At 38.9% G+C, this 18,255-nt stretch overlaps 1 long non-coding RNA gene across 1 annotated transcript; it reads right to left on the bottom strand.

Moving 5' to 3' along the window:
• Nucleotides 1-15,477: 15,477 nt before the first annotated feature.
• LOC103403038 (uncharacterized) lies at nt 15,478-17,023 on the bottom strand. The gene is made up of 4 exons (XR_524132.4): nt 16,812-17,023; nt 16,655-16,725; nt 16,333-16,420; nt 15,478-15,747 (listed from the first exon to the last, which is right to left on the bottom strand). It is a non-coding gene; the product is annotated as an uncharacterized lncRNA (long non-coding RNA).
• Between the last annotated feature and the right edge of the window lie 1,232 nt (nt 17,024-18,255).

Below are 18,255 nucleotides of genomic sequence, written 5' to 3'. Positions count from 1 at the left end.
TATAACATAAGATAAATAAATTACAAAAAAATATCATTTATTATGCTTTACAAAGCAAGTCACAAATAAATTGCATTATTCATCATCCGAACTATAATAACTTTCACTATCGTTGCTATCATCATTTTCAGTCTCCCATTCCTCCTACTCGATAGGTACGTCACCATCATCGCTATCATCATTTGCGAAAGATTACCAAGGTCAATTGTAATTGACTGAATTGGTATTTCGATTGAAGCAACTCCATGTATCTAAAACGGTTCTTGGATAAGATTTGTATCTCGAAGTGTTTCCGCATTATTGAAGATTCTAAAAGTTGCTCAATGACGTTGTCGACACCGTCTTCAGTAAGATCTTATTCTAGTATAGCATACACATTCCTCTGATCCATCTTCTGAACAACTTTCCAACCTCTCCCGGCTTTAGGGTCATCTAGATACACAATCTGTTTTGCCACGTTTGCCAAAATGTAAGGGTCGTAATCGTAGCAAGTTCCGTTAGTGTCACAGATAGTAAGCCATGGTCGATTTTAACACTTCCATGCCTATTTGGGTTTGTATCAAACCATCAACACTTAAACATGATCACTTGGCATCGGTCTTTGTAAAGCAATTGCATGACACTTGTTAGTTTGCCATAGAAATCAATGTATGTACTTTCGCATCCACCTAGGACATGGACACCGCTATGTGTACACAACTTGTCATCTCGTGCAGCCCCCAAAAACTTGACGTTGTTAACATGGCAACCTAAGAACAAATCAGAGCGAATCGGTCAGAACGCCAAGTTATATAACTCTTTTAGTAAGTGAGGGAATTTGATGCTTTCAATTGATTCACCTAACATTATACAAAAACTTACACCTGTTAGTTTGAGAAAATTAAATACTACAATATATAAGTTAAATACAAAACACTTATAACTTACATATTTGAGAAATCACTGTGGAAACAATTCACGGTGTTTCTTGGCATACAAATGTGATGGATGTTCTCGCTTCATCATCTCTTCATGCTCATCAAGGTATGCCATTGTCTCGTCACAATTCTTTAGTATAAACCAATGCGCTACCTCCATGTCATTTTTGGTCTCGTCACAATTGTTTAGTACAAACCAATGCGCTACCTCCATGTCATTTTTGGAAAACGACTCACCTCGTACAGGATCTCCAAGGGGTAGTGCACTTTGGGAAAAAAATAGAAAGTTTCTCCTTTCTCACACCCCCATCATTATTGCGTTGAGGATGCTTGAAAGTTGTCTCCACATATTTTAAACACATTCCACAAAATGTAGGCGACTCATATTGAACCCAAGCTTCTATAATTGATCATTCGGGCTTCACCTTATCATGTACACTTTTTTTTCAACTTCCCGAGAAGCCTGCCAAAATAAAACAATACGATACAAATTAGTAAACGTCATTTAATGATGAATAAACAAATGATGAGGATTATATACATTTCTGCTGGATACATCCAGCGATAGTTAACAAGACCAGCAAGCAATGCCTCTTCCGGCAAGTGAACCATCACATGGATCATACTTGTGAAGAAAGCTGGATGAAATATCATCTCAAACTTGCATAGGACTTAGACAATGTCATGGCCCAACTGATTAACGTTCGTCTTTCGTAAAGTTCTTGACGTCAGTTGGGAAAACAATCTGGACAATAACATGATTGGCTTCACTACATCTTCTAGCAATAAATGTCAAATACCCATAGGAAGTAGGCATTGCATAACCACATGGCAGTCATGGCTCTTTAGTCCAACAAATTTACCCCCATCAACATTCACGCAATGCGCGATATTAGAAGCATATCCATCGAGAAACTTTACAACTAATAAAAACTTTAAAAACTCTTTTTTGTCATTCAGTTTCATGGAAAAAAACACAAGATCCCTTATGGCTTTATCATTGTCCCTATTCATCCATAAGCCCCTTTGTATTCCCATTCGTTACAAATCAAGACGAGCTTTTGATCGTGTCCTTTGTCTTGCCCTCGATGTCTAGAATGGTGCCCACCAATGTGTCAAATACATTTTTCTCAACATGCATAACGTTGAGGTTGTGTCTCAATTTTAGTTTTGACCAATACAGGAGCTCAAAAAACATAGACTTGTGCGTCTAGTTCATATGTGTAAAAGGTTTGGTCATACTCATTGTTTTCCAGAACGAAGCAAAACCCAAACGGTTAAGTTGTTCCAAAATCTGATCACCGAACCATTCTTTAGGATTGAGGCGAGGCTCTATTTTCGCGTTGAACTCTTCATCCTTTTCCCGCCACTCGTGGTCCTATGGAAACCATCTCTAATGATCAAGGTAACAATTGTTTCCGACGTGCCAACCAGATGGTACATCATCCTTGCATACAGGGCATGCCATATAACCTTTAGTGCTCCACCCAGAAACCATTACATATGCGGGAAAATCATTCATAGTCCACATAACTGCTACCCGCAAAGTGAACTTCTTCCCAGTACACTTATCATATGTGCACACACCGTTTGACCGTAAATCCTTTAGCTCATCAACCAACGGCCTTAAGTAAACATCGATTGACCTACTAAGATCCTCAGTTATCAAAAGAGTCATCATCATGTATTATTTTTTCATGCATTTCTAAGACGGCAAATTATATGGAAATACGAAAATTGGCCAAGTGTTGTGGTGTTGGTTTAGAACCTCGAACAGATTGAATCCATCAGTGGCAAGTCCCAATCTAACATTTCAGGGATCAGCACTAAACTCAGGGAACGTTCGATCGAACTATTTCCATGCCTCACCATCTGTAAGACGCCTCATCACATCGTCGTCTATCCATTTTCCTTATGTCATCTCATGTCGATGGCTGTATGCGTTGACATACAATCGCTGCAACCTAGGTTTTCAAAGGCACTTAGTTGTTATATTCTGATATGTCATTTTGAACCTCGACTCATTGCATACAGGGCATTTATCCAATGCTTTATTCTCTTTGTAGAATAAAATACAATTTTTTTTTTGCAAGCATGAATCTTTAGGCAAACAATTGTCCTTTGGAACATTCTCTTGAAAACCCCCAAAAAGTAATCGAAACACTGGTTTGACATATGATACTTTATTATTTCGTGCATTAGTTCCACAATGGCCGTGAAAACCGAAAAACTCTCGCACCCCAGGTATAACTCTTGGTTGGCATTTTTTAATAGTTTTTCATATTGTTCAAACTCTGCACTATCCATTGGTGTAGGCACGTCATCTTCCCCTTCCTGATTGGTGTTTGTCAATGCAAATGGAAAAGCATCATTTATAATATCTATGACTTGTTCATTAGGATCCACATTAGGTTCAACATTGCCCACTCTTGTGGCGTTTGAAGACGAAGCATTCTCTTATTGTTCCCCATGAGGTCTCTACCATTCCATTCCTTACTAAATAAAATCGAACATTTTCAATTGTGTTCTTTAACGTGTTGTTACACCTCCTACATGGACACCAGATTCTAGTTGCATCCGGGTTATGTGTATGTGCAAAGTCAATAAAATCCTCAATTCTATCCAAGTATTCATCTGCACATTTATTCGGGTTTTGTATCCACGTTCTGTCCATAATTCCTGGAACCACAATAACAGTACAACAATCATAACAACTTTATACAAATGATATTGTCACGTTATGCCTCTGGTAAGGGCCCTATCCCATTCGGGAATGCAAAGTTATGTCATGTAATTTACGGCTACATCAGATTAGATTTCGACGTGGAGGAATTTCGACAGCATCTTGGTACAGTTCTTCAGATGGATGACGTAGATATAAAATACCTATATGCCACCCAAAGAACGTACAGAGATGACACTGAAATCCCCACAACCGAAACTTAATCCTTCAACCATAAACTACGCACCATAATTGTGCATTCCCAAACTGTCCAAATAATGGGACAATTCAAGAATCAATTGGACCGCAGTCATGCTTTCGCATCCATGCGCGAAATCCAACTAATCCTCGAATCGAATTTACTAAAAAAGAAAACAAGTATGAAGTTAATTACAATTAACTCCGTACACCACAACACATATTTGTACATCACGTACAAATTTAACAACATAATATAAATATAATTTCACAGCATAATATAAACATAACAAAATAATTAAACATAATTGAATTAATTTTATATATTTTTTAAATAAAACAAAGAAAATACCTTCTATATCGTTCTCCACCAATCGCTAATCACACACAATAACCCTATACACAACAAATTTGATGGCGTTAGTATGAATTTACATTAATACTTTTACACTAAGAAAATAAAAACGCTTACCAGACATACCGAGATAGCTCGATCAACCCAGAGAATAAGATGGAAGGAGTATTAGATGATGAAATTGAGAGAAAATGGAAGTGACGGATTCCAGATTGAAGAAAAACGAAGGGGGAGGAGGTGCAGAGGCGGATTCTGCAATTTCTGCCTCTGCAGCTGAATCAAAATTATAAAGATTACTTTTGCACAAATGAATTTGCACGATGAGTTCGTCGCGCAAAGTATATTTGCGTGACTACTGTATTATTCGTTGAGCGAGTCTACATATTCTTTTATTTTTTTCGTTTGCTTTATAATCTATTAATGTAACACGTTGCATCACAAATACTCTGTTGGTCGCGCAACATGCATATTTTTAAAAAAAATTTCATTTTTTCCTTTTTCTTTTTAACTAATGTAAATTTTTATTTTAATCTAAATAAAAAAACTCAAACCTAATTAAACATTACCAAAATAATTAATAAAATTATTTTGGGATACATATTATAACTAATGTAAATATTAAGTCATCCATATAATATAAATTTATTAATTAAAGTCAAATATAACGTCCAAATAAATCTTATTTCATAAAAAAAATACACAAATAAACTTCAATCCTCCTCCGAGGCATCAGGAACTCCCCCACACTCCCCCGCACTCCGCATCCTACAGCACATCGAACTTCTACTGCCAGAAATGCATCTTGAAAAGGTCATCTAGATACTTCCGCTGCTTCTCATCGGTTTCATCGACATCCCATTGAACCTATATTAATGCCAATAACAATAAATTAGTAATTTAAAAATACTACTGTGAACACGGAAAATTCCTGAAACGAAAGAGACAAGAACAACGTGCACAAAATAATATTTGTGTTTGATGATTTTGGGTTACAATCTCTCTCAAATTTGATCCTCTGATTCGATCTCCGTAAGGTGTTGATTTGTGCATGTTTCGTTGATCCAAGGGTCGTCGAGGCTTGATCTTGGATGAACTGTTGGAAGTTTCTTCAAGGGGCCGTGGGCTTGATCTTTGAAGGTGGATTTGAGCGGATCTTCAAGGAGTCATTGGGACTTGATGTTGAGGATGAGCGTTTCTTCAAGAGCTGTTGAGGCTTGATCTTGAATAACGGTGATGAACGGATCTTCAAGGGCTTTTGGGCTTGATCTTGAAGAATAGTGATGAACAGATATTCAAGGGCTTTTGGGCTTGATCTTGAAGATGGATGATTGTTGATCCAAGGGCCGTCGGGGCTTGATATTGGGATGAACAGTTGTGTGGATTTATTGATGTTGTTGATCCAAAGGGCCGTTGGGGCTTGATCTTAGGATGAACAATTGTGTGGATTTGTTGATGTTGTTGATCCAAAGGGCCGTTGGGGCTTGATCTTAGGATGAACAATTGTGTGGATTTGTTGATGTTGTTGATCCAAAAGGCCGTTGGGGCTTGATCTTAGGATGAACAGTTATGTGGATTTGGTGATGTTGTTGATCCAAAAGGGCCGTCGGGGCTTGATCTTAGGATGAACAGTTGTGTGGATTTGTTGAACACTTTCTTCAAGGGCCGTCGAGGCTTGATCTTGAATTGGTGGAAGTTCTTCAAGGGCAGTTAGGGCTTGATCTTGAAGGAGGAATTTCTTCAAGGGCCGTTGGGGCTTGATCTTGAAGGAGGATTTGACGAAGAACGAAGAGGGCTTTCTTGATCCTTCGGGATTTGCTTGAATTTGGGAGGTTGGATGCTTGAAAGCTTTAGAGTTTCAAAGCTTCAAGGATTTTGGATGTGTGGGGAGTATTCTCTTCCATTTTGGGAGTAGAGAAATGTATTTGTGAATTGGTTTCTTGATTCTTTGATGGATGAGCCTATTTATAGGCTTTGGGAACGAATCACCACCATCCATTTGTTTTGGTGGATGTTGTAGGTGAATTTTGGTGGATGTTGTAGGTGAAACTTTGTGGATGTTTGTAGGTGAAACTTGGTGGATGTTGTAGGTGAACTTGGTGGATGTTGTAGGTGAACTTAGTGTATGTTGTAGGTGAACTTAGTGTATGATGTAGGTGAAGTGAATGAAGGTTGTAATTTTAATACAATGGTCAACATTTATTTCACTAAGATTTCAATGTTTACAAATGTAATCTTAACGCAATGGCTAACATTTATGCCACCGAAATTTCAATGTCTACAAATGCCCCCACTTCAAGGCGCGTTGTATACATGTGCTTGTTACATGTAGGAGATGCGTTTTGAAGTCCCTTAATGTAGTTGTCAATCCAAGGGCCATCGAGGCTTGATCTTGAATTGGGCTGGAGATTTCTTCAAGGGCCGTTGAGGCTTGTTCTTGGACTTTGTTTGAAATTTCTTCAAGGGCCGTCGAGGCTTGATCTTGAAGGTTGAAATTGGACCACAAGGAGCTTTATGTGGTAGATGATCTTTGGCTTTGGTAGTGGATGAATCGGCACGTATTTGTTTTTGCGCTTTGTTGACTTTCCACAGCTTTGATCTTGAACTGGGTTGGAGGTTTTTTTGGATTCCTCCAATTGTTGATTTTGCACAGCTTATTCTTGAACTGGATTTGATTCAAATATGGTGGACGCTTGATCTTGAATCGGACTTGTGATTTCCTCAAGGGCTGTTGAAGCTTGATCTTGAATTTGGCCGGAAACTTCTTCAAGGGTCGTTGATGCTTGATTCTTGAAGGTTGACTCGAACACATGGCAAGCAGGCACGAGGTGAAGGTGACGACTTGTTGCTTTGTTCAATCTTTCTAATTCACACCTGAGCAGTTTGGTCAACGGTATGATCTTCAAGATTGATGGGCTATTCTTCCAGTTGGTGACTTGATCTTTAAGGACTTGATTCAATGGTGGTGAAACGGCACATGCAGCCCACAACACCTAGCAAGTCGACCCAAGAATTTGAGGGTCAAAACGAGTCCTCCACCCAGAGTGATTGCAAACCTGATGATATGAGATACTTTTGATTTTAAAGAAGTAGCGGATGAATCGACACGTGCTTTGTTGTGCTTATCTCCACATGCTTCAATGTATCATTTTCCCTTGTCTTATCTATTCTTCTGGTAGAATGTAGCATCTTCTCGAGTTCTTCAGCTCAGACTCCTTCTGCTGAACTGACTGTGCAGGCTGCATTCTTCTCTGCTTGTTTCTTCAGGAAGATATGGCAGCTTCTTGAGTTCTTCAGCTCGGACTCCTTCTGCTGAGCTGACTGTGAAGACTGCATTCTTCTCTGCTTGTTTCTTCTGCACGTTGTCTCCACATGCTGCAAGGTATAATTTTCATTTGCCTTATCTGTTCTCTAGGCAAATGTGGCATCAGAGTTTGAGTGGAGGTTCCGGCATATTGTTTTCTTTATCCTTGTCTTTGTAGGTAAGAACAAGGACAAAGGAAAGGACAGGGAAAACGCATGATATGAGATACTCTTGCTTTCTACCCTGGTGATATGAGATACTTTTGCTTTGGTGTCATTTGTTTCCAGAGGTACCCCAAGGAATAAGAAACACTGAATGACTCGAGAGGCTTCGTTGGGAAGGCATTCTCGGAGATGAAGAAAGGTTATGTATGTCTGCCTTGCTATGGAGGGTGAAGGTGGACAGTTATAGGAAATTCTTTAGTACCTGTAGAGGTACTATTCTTTTACTCGTGTCGGCAACCAATGCGTGATTGATCAGTATGGCTTCACGTGCTTTCTTCTTTATCAAAAATCTTCGACAAATTGTCCGTAATTTTCGTCAAACTGAGTGTGCATGTGACATGTGTTGACGAGGCTGAAAAAGACTGGCGCCTCTTCGATATCTGGGATCGGCGCTTCGACAAATTGCCCGTGATTTCCGCAAAGCTGAGTTTGCGCGTGACGGGTGCTGACGAGGCTGAAAAAGACTGGCGCCTCTTCGACATCTGGGATTGGCGCTTTAACAAATTGCCCGTGATTTCCGTAAAGCTGAGTTTGCGCGTGACGGGTGCTAACGCGTCTGGAAAAGCAAGATGCTTCTCCGATTTCTGAGCTTGCCTCTTTGATTTTTGAATTGGCCTCTTCGAATTCTGAGCTCGCCTCTTCGATCTTTGAAATCCCGTCGAGTGTTGATCTTTATAGAGGCACGCAGTTCGTTTCAAAGCACACTTGAATTTTCGCTTGTAGAAACTCCCTTCTTGCACTTTTAAGATCTTGATTTGTCCGACCTCTTCTTTCTTCAACACCTTTGAAAATGTTTGGACCCTCTGACCGTCGTTTTGATTTGAATCTTGGTGAAGAGGTAGTCCCGTCTTCTCCAGATAACATATAGCGCCCATCATTCATATCCCTTACTGGTCCTCTTACCGTTGGGGATTCGGTGGTGAAGAATGATATGACCGCTGCGGTGGTGGCCCGAAACCTTGTCACTCCCAGAGATAACAGACTACTTTCCAAACGGTCTGATGAGTTGGCTGTTAAGGATTCTCTGGCTCTCAGTGTGCAGTGTGCAGGTTTTGTGTCTAATATGGCCCAACGCCTATTTGCTCGAACCCGTCAAGTTGAAGCATTGGCGGCTGAAGTGATGAGTCTCAAACAGGAGATTAGAGGGCTCAAGCAGGAGAATAAACATTTGCATAAGCTTGCACATAGTTATGCGACAAACATGAAGAGGAAGATTAACCAGATACAGGAATCTGATGGTCAGATTTTACTTGATCATCAGAGGTTTGTGGGTTTGTTCCAGCAACATTTGCCTTCGTCTTCTGGGGCTGTACCGCGTAATGAAGCTCCAAATGATCAACCTTTGGCTCATCTTCTTCCTGGAGTTCCGCCGAGTGGTGTGGCTTCAAACAGTCAACCTCCGGCGCCTCTCATTTCTGGAGCTCTGCCGAGTGGTGAGGCGGCACCTGATCGTCCTTGAAGATCCCCTCTTGTAAATTTGATTTGATTTTTTTTTTTTAAAGTATGTATAATGCAAATTTATGTAAAATTTCCAGAAAAAATAAATAAAAACGGGCTTTATTTCTCTCAATGCATTTGTTTTGTTTTGTTTTTTTTTTTTTTTTTTTGTTTTTTGTTTTTGTTTTTTTTTTGTAAATACATAATAACATATGTATTTATTTATTTATTCTTTTGTAATAAAATTGACTTTCTTTAATAAAACTTTTATATATATATTTTTTATTTTGATATGACTGAACTCGAAATTGAATGTTCGAGCCGCCTACGTACCCTTCCAAAGAAGAGATCAAGCCATAACATAGTTCAAATGGGTGATGAATTTAACAGTGATTTTGATGATGATTTTGCCGTACACAGTTTATGCTCTTGCGGGCCAGGAGCTTTGGTGTTGCCTTTTATGCTCGTGCAGACCAGGAGCGTTGATGTCGCCTTTTATGCTCGTGCGGGTCAGGAGCGTTGATGTTGCCTTTTATGCTCGTGCAGACCAGGAGCTTTGTGCCATGCAGTTTAGACTCGTGCGGGCAAGGAGCTTTGGTTCGTGCAGTTTTAGGCTCGTGCGAACAAGGAGCATTGGTTCGTGCAGTTTAGGCTCGTGCGAACAAGGAGCATTGGTGTTGCCTTTTATGCTCGTGCAGACCAGGAGCTTTGTGCCATGCAGTTTAGACTCGTGCGGGCGAGGAGAATTGGTGTTGCCTTTTATGCTCGTGAAGACCAGGAGCTTTGTGCCATGCAGTTTAGACTCATGCGGGCGAGGAGAATTTGTGAATTTTGTCAAGCAATTTTGAAGAGGCGTTCCTCACAATCTTCATAGCAAGGAGCCTTGACCGAGTGATTGAAGAAATCTTTGGGAAAGAAATCGCGCATCGTGATGGGGATGGACGATCTATGTGTCGAAATTTCATCATCTTCAACACGTTCACATTGCTTTGAAGGTTGACAAGAGCTGTTTTGCCCCCTTTCCGATTGGCGGACTTGTGGAGGAGACGTATGCTTCTTGTGCAATTTCTTAGGAGTGACTTGAGTCCATCCTTCAACTTTGCTTGTCTTAGAGGATGCCCCCTGAGGTTGAGGTAAAAATTTTGAGTCGGAAGAGCCAGAAGTGATGGTGGTATAGTTTGACTTCACCACATCGTCAAGATCTAGCTTGATGATTCCTTTATGAGCCAGCTTCATGATGAGATCTTTCAGCACGAAGCACTTTTCTGTCGGATGACTGATGAAGCGGTGGAATTTACAGTACCTTGGACTGTCGGTGCGATTCATCTCTTCTGGCCGTCTGCACTCAGGCAAGCTGATCACCTTCTTTTCCAGCAAGTCTTCTAACATGGCAACCACATCAGAGTCGGGGAATGGATAAGTTTTCTCCTCAAGCTCATTCAAATTAGTAATTTAAAAATACTACTGTGAACACGGAAAATTCCTGAAACGAAAGAGACAAGAACAACGTGCACAAAATAATATTTGTGTTTGATGATTTTGGGTTACAATCTCTCTCAAATTTGATCTTCTGATTCGATCTCCGTAAGGTGTTGATTTGTGGATGTTTCGTTGATCCAAGGGCCGTCGAGGATTGATCTTGGATGAACTGTTGGAAGTTTCTTCAAGGGGCCGTGGGCTTGATCTTTGAAGGTGGATTTGAGCGGATCTTCAAGGAGCCGTCGGGGCTTGATCTTGAGGATGAGCGTTTCTTCAAGAGCTGTTGAGGCTTGATCTTGAATAACGGTGATGAACGAATCTTCAAGGGCTTTTGGGCTTGATCTTGAAGAATAGTGATGAACGGATATTCAAGGGCTTTTAGGCTTGATCTTGAAGATGGATGATTGTTGATCCAAGGGCCGTCGGGGCTTGATATTGGGATGAACAGTTGTGTGGATTTATTGATGTTGTTGATCCAAAGGGCCGTTGGGGCTTGATCTTAGGATGAACAGTTGTGTGGATTTGTTGATGTTGTTGATCCAAAGGGCCGTTGGGGCTTGATCTTAGGATGAACAATTGTGTGGATTTGTTGATGTTGTTGATCCAAAAGGCCGTTGGGGCTTGATCTTAGGATGAACAGTTATGTGGATTTGGTGATGTTGTTGATCCAAAAGGGCCGTCGGGGCTTGATCTTAGGATGAACAGTTGTGTGGATTTGTTGAACACTTTCTTCAAGGGCCGTCGAGGCTTGATCTTGAATTGGTGGAAGTTCTTCAAGGGCAGTTAGGGCTTGATCTTGAAGGAGGAATTTCTTCAAGGGCCGTTGGGGCTTGATCTTGAAGGAGGATTTGACGAAGAACGAAGAGGGCTTTCTTGATCCTTCGGGATTTGCTTGAATTTGGGAGGTTGGATGCTTGAAAGCTTTAGAGTTTCAAAGCTTCAAGGATTTTGGATGTGTGGGAAGTATTCTCTTCCATTTTGGGAGTAGAGAAATGTATTTGTGAATTGGTTTCTTGATTCTTTGATGGAGGAGCCTATTTATAGGCTTTGGGAACGAATCACCACCATCCATTTGTTTTGGTGGATGTTGTAGGTGAATTTTGGTGGATGTTGTAGGTGAAACTTGGTGGATGTTTGTAGGTGAAACTTGGTGGATGTTGTAGGTGAACTTGGTGGATGTTGTAGGTGAACTTAGTGTATGTTGTAGGTGAACTTAGTGTATGATGTAGGTGAAGTGAATGAAGGTTGTAATTTTAATACAATGGTCAATATTTATTTCACCAAAATTTCAATGTTTACAAATGTAATCTTAACGCAATGGCTAACATTTATGCCACCGAAATTTCAATGTCTACAACTACTTTTTAACAAAAATAATTATACATTCTTCAATACAAACTTACCGATAACTCCCCTGCCATGGACTTCTTCAACTCCCCAGGCACCATTTTCCAAGACTTAAACTTAGTAGAACATTGGACCAAACCCCCAATATCAAACCTAAGTTCGGCGTACGCATCAGCCCTACTTTTTTCTTCAAAGTCGGGCACTCGCTTATGATGGTACCTTTCTATTCGCAACACACATTTCCTCATATATTTTTCTACCACAAAATTTTAAAAGTAAAAAATAATTTCAACCATATCAAATATTAAAACAACTAATTCAACAATAAATTTCCTTTTTATCTTTCCCTTCGCAAAAGCCTTCTCCCACACAACTTTTCGTTGAATCAGGAACCGAATCGGTTTGAAAACTAGGGTTCTGAACTTGTGTTTATATAGAACCCGTAACACTTTGCGTGACGAACCACTTCGTCACGCAAAATGCTTTATAAATGCACACTAAATGGGAGCGGTTGAAGGGTATCTGACTGTTTCAGTGAAACTTTGCACGACGAATATGTGGAAATTTTCGTCGCACATACATTCGGCTGCATAAAAAAAAATCTTGATTTTTCTTGCGCGACGACCACACGTGCTCGTCCCGATTTTTACGCGACGAATATTTTCATCGCATAGTTTTTTTTTTTCTTCTTATCCTACCATTTTTGCATGACCAATATATTTTTGGTCGCGCAAGTGCCACTTAAGAGATGAAATTTGTTTCGTTGCGCTAGCTGTTTTTTCTACTAGTGTTGGTTCGGTTTCAGTTTCAAGGATTCTAAAACCAAACCGAAACACTATAAAATGACACCATTGTATGTTTCATTTAATTCTAGAACACACTTCTTGATGTGTTCCCTCTTTCTGATCGTCTCATAGGAGTTCTTGCTTGCACATTTCCCTATCTTTACCCTTTTGCTTTGCTAGATGCTCACCTTGTTCTGCTACCCTTAGAGCAGCTCGGCCAACGTCATAAAAAAAAAAAAAAAATACTAGTGAACTCCTTGAAAAAGATCTTGTGAGATTTTTGCATCCAACTCCCTGAATTAGAATTTTGTATAGACCACACTGCAAACTTCACATAAATTAGAATATTGAAAATTTTGTGTAAAGACATATCAATAATTAAACACATATATACACACACACACACATATATATATTATCTAAAGCAAGCATTGCCCAATCCCCTAAAACATATACACTGTTATCTAATATAAAGTATCAAAGACAAGGAATCTGCAAAATAATTGTAAACCAGAATATTGATAAGTGGAATTCAGAGCACATTTATCAAATCTCTATATGTTTTCCTTTCTTTTATTTTCAAATGACTAATTTTCTAATTAAAAAATAAAAAAATAAAAAAAATAAAAAAAAAACCTTAATCAAACTTAAGACCGAACTGAATAAAACGAAAACAAACTAAACCAAACCGAACAAAATGATACTTTTGATTTGGTTTTTGGTTTTGGCCAAAAACCGAACCAATTCAAACCAAACCCACCCCTAGAGTAAAGGACACATGTCCTTTCTGTTTTATTGGTTGTTTCTTTTTTGTTCATTTTTATTTCTGTTGTCCACAGGCTCTCAGAAAGAGAGTTGTCCACAGAATGTGAAAAGACCCCATTGTTGTTGGGGGGATCAGATATGTGGTTAAGAGCAAGTATGCATCCAACAACGATTTCCATGAGGTAGTTATAATCTGACTTGCTAACGAGTTACGACTTGATTCAACTATGAGTGTGTGATGCATTCCCACTATTAGGGTTTTTTTTTTTTGGTCTTCTATTTCATTGATATTCATGAGGTAGACCATGTCTTAAAACGTTCTATTTTGGGTTGTCCTTAAAGCCCTTGGTTGTGTTCGGACTTTATGGTTTATGAGATTGTGTCACTTTCTTTTGGACTTCTCACGTATGGTCTACTCTACAACTATTAACTAGGGTTTTGTCATAACAAGATCACTATCATCGATTCACCGTAATCCGGGCAAGTGCACATAAAGATGTTAGAAACTTTCTTGTCACCGATGTTCTTTTTTCTAGCTAATTTCACCTCCTCATATATCGCAGGACGAGCTGAGGGCATGGTGGTCAGCTGCCTCAAGGGGCCATGGAAAGATTCCGTCTGAAGAAGATTTGAAAGAAAAGGTAAAGGGAAAACGAATATTAGGCTTATAGTTTTCGGCATTTATAATTTCGACTTGGTTTGAATTTTCTCTTGCAAAATCAAGAGTGATAAGATCTGCCGGAAGTCTTTTGTACATAGTTGTGGGGTAAAAAATAATCGAGAAAAATATGAAGGTGACACGTGGATTCTAGGGTTAAAAGGATAAAATTACCATCGAGGCACACCGAAGTTTCTACGCGTAAGGAGCGAACAATCATGGCTCAATCAAGGTCAAAATTGATCAAAATAGGTATTTATTCAAAACATATTTCATCCATCCTCATCAAATCTTCCTCACAAGGTAACTCCCAAATTATTTCTTCCAAATTATATTAATTAGCTAATTAATTGATTTATCACTCAATTAATTTATTAATTAGCTAATTGATTGTAATTAACACCTAAAAACACCAAATGTGGGCGGTCCCCATTCTCCTAATTGGGCCGGCCACACTCCTATAAATACGACCTCATTTTCTCCAAAAATCTAAGTTGAATCCTCTTGCAAAATTCTCTAAATTCTCTAAACATTTTCCCCTCAAAATTCTAACTTTGGCATCGAAGATTCTTCGACCAAAGCCCCCCCCCCCAAATTCATCGTGAGCACGTGAAGCTCTCGGCCTTGACCTAAGATGTTAATTGTTTTTGCAGTTGCATTTTCGTTCAAGAACAAGAAAGAAGAAATTTGCATCCACAATAGTTATTCTAAAATTTTTACCTTGGATATTTTTATGTGTACATGAAGGGCACTCTGCAGTTGAAACTATGAATTGTATTCAACTGAAATTACACAGAGAGTCCAAGGATTCTTTTGGCTATGTCAATCATTATCGCTATACTGCGGCATTGATCTGTGTGGATATAAAGCTACACAAAATACTGGACAAAGTGGCCCTGAATAGAGTTTTCCAAACGAAAGTTGTCAACTTTCAACTATATATATGTGTGTGTGTTTGTGTGTGTGTGTGTATGTGTATGTGTATGTATATGTATATGTATGTGTATGTATATGTATATGTATATGTATATGTATATGTATGTGTATGTATATGTATATGTATTTGTATATGTATGTATATGTATATGTATGTGTATGTATGTATGTATGTATGTATGTATGTATGTATGTATGCATGTGTCACGACCCAAAAAGTAACGTGACAGCGTCGCGAATCTTAAAAACACATGAGAGTTGTATGCTTCAAACTTAGAACATGACAATTCTCATATATCTTTAAAATACGCAAGGCCTCTAAAATTTATATCAAATAAATATCAGAGTTTAAGTGGAAACCAAAACATTCAAACCATTTCTTAAGCAACCTTTTTACAACAGAAGTTCCAAAAGTTCAGTTTACAAGCCAAAGGAGTGATAGGTTCAGACATATATATATATATATATACAGAAGCAAAGAGGATAAACACAGACAGTTTTCACTGAAACCAGAAAATCAATATTTACATTTCAAAAGTTGCTTTTCTGGTTGGAAGCTTTTAGGTTGACAAGCTACAACCGCACACCTTAGTCCAACTCTTCCATTATTTCTTGCACAGCACCTGAAAATGTAGGGGTGAGCATCACATACAATCATTTGCCCCCCCCCCCTCGAGAGGCACCCTAGCTAGGTTTGAAAATATATACCTTTGTACAACATATTAAGGAAATAATTTGCACAACAAAATGCTTTGGCATGAGTTAAAATTTATTTTATGCTTATAATTAACCATAGTGGGATCCCTGCATTCTATTTGTTCAGACAACCGAACACGCGGCCAACTACCGTACCTAAAAGAAATTCTCAAGTAACAACACAAGGTAGGGTAGCGAGATTGTCCACTTACAACCTATACCACATAGACACAAGTACCCTGCCCTTACAGTTAATGGTACGAGTCCGTTTGTATAGGACCCTCCGAAGGTTTAGGGGATCGAAGCCCAGGGTAGTCACACAGCCCCCTTCACTCTCAGGTTGTCATTACAATTTAGAACGACATAATTCACATGCTAGAAAAAAATCAAACTTATTTCCCTAACATGCAGTTTTAACACAACGACAAAATTCAATGCATAGCTTGCCCGCATCCACATTTACATACATAAGACATACCGAAAATCACTAACCAGGGTGTGAGTCCCCCTACCTGATATTCCAAGCTTTAGGTACTAACTCGTTCCACAAGTTGTTCACTCTTATCTCTTGGTCTTGCTTAAGCCAAGAAAGTGCCTATTCTGAAAAAGAACATATCAATATACAGTTCACATGCACCAACATAAACCAACACATCTCAATTTCATCTGCACAGTGCATGTATAACCCTAAAATAACCAATCCAATCTTTATTCACATAAACCCCAGTTTAATTCACCTTCTCTATGAAATCCATTTAGAAGCCATATATCCAATGCCAATAAACAGCCAAAGCACACTTAAATTCCAAAACTCCAGAACTAGTAAAATTTTACCTCAATCTTCTCTAATTATGTTGTTCAACCAGCCTTGAGACTTCCAGGACCCTCAATTCAACCATATCGCACTTCAACATAAATTTTTAAAGTTATTACCTTGAAATCCCCAACTAAAATATAATTTCGAATCTGCAAATAAGCATTGAATTCTTACCTTCGTTCGTAGAGGTAGATTTCTTGATCACATAGGCGAAAACGGATTCCCATTCGGATGTCTAAAGATTACCCAATGCATTTTTCTTCTTCCTTCGACACCCAGAGAAAACCCATAGCTATTTCTATTCCTTTCTGCCCTTTTTGGGAACAGTGCACCGAACCAAAAGATGAAGGAATCATCTTACAAACACATGCTCTCCATTCCTTTTACACACACGTGTTCTCCAAATTTTTTTTTTTTTTACACACGCCCACTTTAACCCAAACAAACCTTTTCAAGCTCCAGAAAACTAAATATATATTGCTGGGGTTTTACAGTATGTATGTATGTATGTATGTATATGCGTCTCAGTGTGAGGTAACTTTACATATTCCAGGTTCGTACCTATCTCAATCATCTTGTGATATGTAGAGTCACGTGATGAACATGGGTAAATGAGATAGGTAAAGGGGGTAGGAACCCGTTGCAGGCTTAGAGGTATTTAATACACTAAGTTTTTTATTGTTAGGTTCTTGGTCAAAGATCCAATGACCAAGATTTAAACCCAACAATATTGATGCATAGAATATACGAGACCACCATAGTAAAATTTTCTTGGATGATGTATCGCAACCATTTGTAAAAATTAGAATGTTGTGGATTAAAATGAGGTCATACGTTATAATAGAGTGATCTGTTGTAGCCTATTTTATCTGACAAGGGTAAGGGGGCCAGTGGTAAGGAGAAGAGATATTGAGAGAGAAGTGTTTGTAGAATTGTAGGAGAATGTGTGTGTTATCCCTCATACATAGTGCCTTTATTTATAATAGTAAAGGAGACCAGAAATTCCTTCATCCCCAAGGAATACAAGTTGTAATAGGAAAGGATAACTAGAATCAAATCTAATTTAGAATTTACACAATCACATATAAACTAGGAAAGTTTACAACACTCCCCCTTGAGTGTGTAAATACTCAAGGTAGATTCAGCATCATGCAGAAGTTGAGGAAGTCAACTCGTTAGCACTGATTCTAAGGAACAACGCTTATTCTCAAGGTAGGAACTTCCATAAGTAAACGAGTCTCACTAAAAAAAAACCCTAAGGCTATGGCAAAAACCCGAGTAAGGACAAAATCCATAGTCTAAGGAAAAATGTGTAGGAAATGCAAAGTCAAAAGAAACGTCTATGGGACATCATCAAAGATATGACCAGCCCAAGGTGAGTGCCTTATTAAAACCTAGTTAGGTAGCAAAAACCCAGTGGAAAAAATGCTCCTAATCGTAGGGGAAAATAGTACATTAAGATCAAGCAAGTATTCTTCAGGATACTCCCTCTGAGTTTGACACAATTCCAAAGAGAAACAGCAATGTTACAACTCATAAAGTGTACGCATACCAATTCCATGAACAAGCTTCTGAAACGTCTTTAGCAGTGATTTGGTGAAGAGGTCGGGCAGATTGT

Source organism: Malus domestica, chromosome 13, assembly GCF_042453785.1.
Source record: "Malus domestica chromosome 13, GDT2T_hap1".
Lineage (NCBI taxonomy): Eukaryota > Viridiplantae > Streptophyta > Magnoliopsida > Rosales > Rosaceae > Malus > Malus domestica.
This window is presented reverse-complemented; position numbering and strand designations above follow the sequence as displayed.